The sequence below is a fragment of the Podarcis erhardii genome (genome assembly GCF_964252035.2).
Source record: "Podarcis erhardii genome assembly, chromosome: 9".
NCBI lineage: Eukaryota > Metazoa > Chordata > Lepidosauria > Squamata > Lacertidae > Podarcis > Podarcis erhardii.
This window is the reverse complement of record NC_138512.1, coordinates 80,522,708-80,530,028: the sequence shown is the minus strand read 5'-3', so window position 1 is coordinate 80,530,028 and position 7,321 is coordinate 80,522,708.

Here is a 7,321-nt window from a genome sequence, read left to right as displayed (position 1 = left end):
GCTGGCCTTTGGATGGAGAGTGGTATATAAATTTAATAAATAATAATTGTTGGCTGCCGCAGGTTCTCCGGGTAGCAGCCAAATCCATGCCCCCCAGCAGACAGTTGTGTCTTTAATTTGCAGAAGGGAATGGCTCTGGGGCCCAGGCCTGCCTGGAAACCTTATGCCCTGGCCCAGAAGCCCTGCCTCCAATCCCAGGTATGCTCCGGGGGCAGAGAGAAATACTTTGCATGTGCTCGGAGGCACCAGTCCCTCCTGCCTGGTTGCCTCCACAGATCAAGGTGAGGGGGGAAGGCAGGACCCCAAGACACAAGCAGGCCTAGCTGGGTTTCAGCCGAGAGCTTGCCTAGCTAGTGGGGTGGCTCCTCCCTTGAGGCACAGGGGGCAGGAACAGAGCTTTTTGGGGAGGGGGTGCTGGCTGGCTGGCTGGCTGGCTGGCTGGGATGAAAGCTCTTTCATGGGGGGCCCCTCATGAATCCTTCATTCATTGAGGGCAGGTGGCTTGTTCACTGAGTTGAGAAGAGGCCATTTGCGCAGGAGATAATCTAGGGGCTGTCAGGTTGAGCTGATGGCAGCTCTGGAGGGCACCCCATGGACCACCCCCCATTCAGAGCTTTGTCCCTTAAGAACTGGCCCATCAGATCGCAGCAGGTTCTGATCCATCGTGGGTTTCCGTATTTGAGGAGAGAAGCCTCACCCCATGAATGGGATGGAGTCTGCGGAGGGAGGAGAACCTCTCTTCATCTCTCTCCTCCCACGAGAACCGTGATGGTGTTTAGGCGCAAGTTTGGCGCTATGGGTTAAACCACAGAGCCTAGGACTTGCCGATCAGAAGGTTGGCGGTTCGAATCCCTGCAACGGGGTGAGCTCCCGTTGCTCGGTCCCTGCTCCTGCCAACCTAGCAGTTCGAAAGCACCTCAAAGTGCAAGTAGATAAATAGGTACCACTCCGGTGGGAAGGTAAACGGTGTTTCCGTGCGCTGCTCTGGTTCGCCAGAAGCGGCTTAGTCATGCTGGCCACATGACCCAGAAGCTGTACGCCGGCTCCCTCGGCCAATAAAGCGAGATGAGCGCCGCAACCCCAGAGTCGGCCCCGACTGGACCTAATGGTCAGGGGTCCCTTTACCTTTACCAGCTTGAGCCTGTTTGGCCACGTCTCTCCTAGAAGGTGCAAGAGAAGAATGAAGAATGAAGGAAGTGCAGAATGTCAAAGGTGATTTCAGCTTTTCTTGCAAAGCTCATTCCTTGTGGTCCTTAGCTGGGCTGTGCCAACTTTGTGATCGCTGTAAAAACCTGTCGGCTCAATTGGTCAGTCGGTTCAGAAGAGGGATTTTCTCCAACTCAATGGCCTTGTCTTGAGAAACAGTCCTGGGCAGACCTTTCCCCTAACCGCATCGCAAAGGTTGGGTTTTCTTCCACAGTTTTGGTGTCAGAAGTGGTCCGCATTCGGGACCTCGGCGAACCACCGGCTGCCTCCTTTCCCGTAATCATAGCGAGAAGGATTGGTTTACACCATTTGATTGTAAAAAAACAAAAACTGAGTGGTTTAAAAACAATAAAATTAATGGTAAAAAAAAAATGGCCGGTTAAAACATGCAAAAAATGGAAACCAGCAATAATTTAAATAAACAAAAACATAAAAAGAAACCAGCATTCTAGATATCTGGGTCAGGGTTTCTAAAAAGAATAATGTTTTTCGCAGGCGGCTTAAAAGGACAGGGAAGGTGCCTGCCTGCTCTCCATTTCTTCTGCCTGCTGAGGCCCTGATATGTGCAGCAGGGAAGGAGGCATGGAGGCAGGAGCAAAAGGAAAATATGCCATGATTTGGAAGCCAGGACTTAGATCATATCAGGGTGCTTTGCTGATGAAGCAAGGAGCCCAGCGACTTCCTTGAAATTCCCAGAAAGATAACGGTCTCTAATGGGAAAGGCCCAGCAGACCACATCCTTCTTGGTAGAATCTCAGCTATTAAAATGAATCTGTTGCCCAGGATGCTGTTTTTATTCCAATCAATTCCAGTTGTTAATTATTCAGGCTAGCTTCAAAGAATGGAAGATGGCTATTTCTAAATTTATCTGGCAGGGGGGAAAGTCAAGAATTAAACATAAAATTATGATAGATATAAAGGAAAGAGGAGGCTTTGCCTTACCAGACCTGCAAATGTATTATGAGGCAGCCTGTTTATGTTGGTTAAAAGAATGGATTACATTGGATAATGCAGACATCCTGGACTTAGAAGGTCATGACCTAAAATTTGGCTGGCATGCATGGCTTTGGTAGAGGAAGGTGAAAATTTATAAAAGTTTTATGAACCATATTCTTAGGAAGAATATGTATAGAGTTTGGGGAAAATGTAAAAATCATCTGGAAAGGAAAACACCTTTATGGCTATCTCCTATCGAGGCTCTTACTTTTAAGAGAGTTAATATGGATAGACAGTGGGCAACTGACAGGGAATTGATGTGTATTACAGGGTGTGGGGGGGGGGAACCAAACTGAAATCAATGGAGAACGCAAGGAGCAATGTTACGGATTGATTACAATACCATCAGTTACATATAACTGTAGGGATGATCGTGGAGTGGGCAGTGGGGTCCAGAGGGAGCACACTCCCCACCAGCAGGCAGCCACAGTCTGCCTGCCTGCACATATGACCTTGGGGTGTGGGGCACACCCCCCCCAGACAAGCCACAGCTGTCTGAACATCGTTCCCTCTGTCTAACCTTCTGCGGTCTCAGTAGTCTACGGTGTCCTGTCTGTAACCTTTGTCCCTGAGACCTTTTGTCTCCTTCATCATACACTGTGCAAGGGGAAAATGACGCGGTGGAAACAGGTGCCAAAATAACTTTCTACCACCCCACAATCTCGGGACTGGAAGATGTGTAAGGGTCACAGCCCAAAATGTATCTGCTTGGGTTTGCATATTTGTCTCAATAAAAGGAGCCTCCACAGGGCTGGCCGGCAGCTTGCATGCAGCCCACCTGTGCGCAGCTCACCTGCATTATCAATTCCTGCCTCATGTCCTTCACTTCATGTAATGTTTAAATTAGATAGGAAAAAAATGGTTTTTCAGACCAAAGCTCACAATTTGAAAAATAACTTCTACAAAACAAAGAGAAACCTTTGTCCAAGATGTATAATTTGTTATTAGACTGGGAAACAAAAGTTGAGCTTGTTAAAGCCTCAGCGACACACTGGACAATAGATATAGGACACCATATAGGTTTTAACCTCTGGGGAAAACTGGAAAAGTGACTTGAAAGTTACAGCATGTTATTCTTTGAAGGAGAACTACCTGAAAATGATTTACAGATGGTATTTACCTCTGCGTAGGCTTGCTAAGTTGCTTAATCCTGAATCAGATAAGTGCTGGAAGTGTAAAGAGGTAATGGAACATTCTGTCCTATGTGGTGGACTTGTAAAAGGGTGAAAGAGTTTTGGGAAATTATCCGTAATGAATTGGAAAAAATGTTTAATAGTACTTTCCTGCCCAAAACGGAGTCCTTTCTGTTGGGGATAATTCAGACTGAAATTCCCAGGTGTCAAAAAAGATGATTTATGTACACAACAACTGTGGCCCATGTTTTGTTAGCTACAAAATGGAAAACGAGTGAGGTCCGACTCGCAACCAAAGAAGAATGGCAGCTGACGTTGACAGAGTATGCACAACTCGCAGACTTAATATATAGAATAAGAGAACAAGAAGAACATATGTTTAAAGAAGAGTGGAAAACGTTTATTGAATATATGGGAAATAAATTTGTACAGCTGACGACACTGACAGCATTAAGATAAATTCAACAGTGTAAATAGGTTTTGATGGATGTAATAATGGAAAACTGGTATAGTTTTTGTAAAATATGCAGGGATTTATAGTATGTAAAATGAACCATAGAAAGAGAAGAAAGGAAGTCTTCGACATCTTAAGGATGTTAAATGAATATTCTAAATTGTAAAAAATTTAACAAAAATTATATACCAAAAAAAGCAATAAAATTAATGGTAAAAAAATTGAAAACCAGTGATATTTCTTTATATATATAAAAATAAACCAGCATTCTAGATATCTGGGTCGGGTTGTCTAAAAAGAAAAACATTTTTCGCAGGTGGCTTAAAAGGACCGGGAAGGTGCCTGCCTGCTCTCCGTTTCTTCTGTCTGCTGAGGCCCTGATATGTGCAGCCAGGGTTAGTTCCTTGCAGGGGGGGCTCTTATTGAGAGGGTCCTCCTCCTCCTGCTCTGTGCTTCCCCTTTGCCCATCTGAAGGCTACACAACTCTTCTGCCTTGGATTTGTAAATAAGAATTTTACTACTACCACTTGCATTTTACTAGATGGGCTGGAATCTTGTCCTTTAGTGTTTTGCTTTCCCATTACATACTGTGTATTACCATTCTTAATTGGTTTCTCAGGTTTAACTTTCATCCTATGCAAATTCCTTGCAGCCTGCCAATGCACCATACAAATGAAAGCTTTAAAGAACTGTAATTTACCTGTCACAGCTGCAATTCCCAGCACCCTTAACAAACTCCCAGTGTGGTCCATACGCAGGATCTCATTTGTCCTGTTTCCTAGAAGTTACTTTATTTTCTAGAGCTGGGGGTGGGCAGTGAGGTGGTACCAGTTCCAAGTATCGGGTTGGAGATAGTTCATTAAGGGGTGTGTGGGTGTCTCTCTCAAGTTATGCCGCCTACACTGATCTCATGATCTGCAGGAACAAACCATGCCATAATGCCCAGATTAGAATAATAGAATCGTATAGTTGGAAGGGTCCCAAGGCTTATCAAGTCCCAACTTGCATGCATTGCAGAAATATTACACACACGCACACACACAAACAAATATATATATATACACACACACACACACACACACACACACACACATATATATATATATATATATATATATATATATATATAAATTTCTGGATGCTGTTTGACTCCACTCCAGCTCCACCAAGCCCCCACCATGTGCAAACACACATTCCTCTATTTAAAAAGATAGACTTTTTAAGAAGGAAGGAAAGAAAGAAAGAAAGAGAAAAAAGACTTTTCTTAAAAAGAAAAGTTGAGTGATGCTGAAGTCCCCTGCCTTCCCTCAAAAGGCTGTTTCTCAAAATGCTACTCCTGCATGGGTTGGGGGGCGCTGATCTGGCCTGCCCCACCTCTATGCGAAAATAAATACTTCCTGAGCATTAACAACCCGGGCTCTTCATTTGCTCCTGTGTTAATAAATCTGGCTGTCCAGATATGGTTTTCCCAGTAGTGAGGTATGGAAGTGAGAACTGGACCATCAAGAAGCCTGATGGCCGAAGAATTGATTCTTTTGAATTCTGGTGCTGGAGGAGACTCTTGAGAGTCCCATGGGCTGCAAGAAGATCAAACCTCTCCATTCTGAAGGAAATCAGCCCTGAGTGCTCACTGGAAGGACAGATCCTGAAGCTGAGGCTCCAAGACTTTGGCCACCTCACCTGATGAGAAGACTCCCTGGAAAAGACCCTGATGTTGGGAAAGATGGAGGGCGCAAGGAGAAGGGGACGACAGAGGACGAGATGGTGGGACAGTGTTCTCGAAGCGACCAGCATGAGGGAGGCAGTGGAAGACAGGAATGCCCGGCGTGCTCTGGTCCAGGGGGTCGTGAAGAGGCGGACACCAGTAAAAGACTAAACAACAACACAGACAAGGAGGCGGAGGAGGCGTCGAGAGAAAAGAGAGGGCAAGTGGCACGTGGTCACGTGGTTTGCAAGATACGTGTCTTTCAAAACGTGTTTACGGGCAGGGGGTGATTGCATTGTGTTGGTTTCGTTATGCATGTTGCGCTCTCATTTTTTGTTTCGATATTGCGCACTGCTCTGCGATCTTTTGATGAAGGATACCATGCGAATATAAAAGGTAGATAAGATAGAGAAACCTATAACTGAACCTCCCAGAGGCGCAAGGAGTACCCGCAATAAAAGACTATATTATTTCAATGAAAATTTCGAAACTAGAGCAATGCCGAAAACACTTCTTGTTGTATATAAAATTTCTGGATGCTGTTTGACTCCACTCCAGCTCCACCAAGCCCCCACCATGTGCAAACACACATTCCTCTATTTAAAAAGATAGACTTTTTAAGAAGGAAGGAAAGAAAGAAAGAAAGAGAAAAAAGACTTTTCTTAAAAAGAAAAGTCGAGTGATGCTGAAGTCCCCTGCCTTCCCTCAAAAGGCTGTTTCTCAAAATGCTACTCCTGCATGGGTTGGGGGGCACTGATCTGGCCTGCCCCACCTCTATGCGAAAATAAATACTTCCTGAGCATTAACAACCCGGGCTCAAAACGGGTGAAAATTGGGCATTGGTTCCCGGTGCCCAGTGAAGCCTTCTCTGTGAGGGGGGGACTTGCCAGGGTGCGGGTGTGTTTTGCCCCCTGGAGGCAGAGGCAGAGGCTGCGCCCAGCAACAAGCCAGGATTGTTCGTGGGACGCCCAGAAGTGGCCAGACCATCCGAGGCAGAGGCTGAAAGAGCAAGAGACTCCATCTCTGAGTTCTTGGGTTCAAGCTCCAAGCTGAGCAAAAGATTCCCTTGCAGGGGGTTGGCCTCTATAGATGACCCTCGTGGTCCCTTCCAACATTGGCCTGATCCGGCAGCCTGGCTCTTCATTTGCTCCTGTGTTAATAAATCGGGCTGTCCAGATATGGTTTTCCCAGTAGTGATGTATGGAAGTGAGAGCTGGACCATCAAGAAGGCTGATGGCCGAAGAATTGATGCTTTTGAATTCTGGTGCTGGAGGAGACTCTTGAGAGTCCCATGGACTGCAAGAAGATCAAACCTCTCCATTCTGAAGGAAATCAGCCCTGAGTGCTCACTGGAAGGACAGATCCTGAAGCTGAGGCTCCAAGACTTTGGCCACCTCATGAGAAGAGAAGACTCCCTGGAAAAGACTCTGATGTTGGGAAAGATGGAGGGCACAAGGAGAAGGGGACGACAGAGGACGGGATGGTGGGACAGTGTTCTCGAAGCTACCAGCATGAGGGAGGCAGTGGAAGACAGGAGTGCCCGGCGTGCTCTGGTCCAGGGGGTCACAAAGAGGCGGACACCAGTAAAAGACTCAACAACAGCACAGACAAGGAGGCGGAGGTGGCGTCGAGAGAAAAGAGAGGGCAAGTGGCACGTGGTCACGTGGTTTGCAAGATACGTGTCTTTCAAAACGTGTTTACGGGCAGGGGGTGATTGCATTGTGTTGGTTTCGTTATGCATGTTGCGCTCTCATTTTTTGTTTCGATATTGCGCACTGCTCTGCGATCTTTTGATGAAGGACACCATGCGAATATAAAAGGTAGATA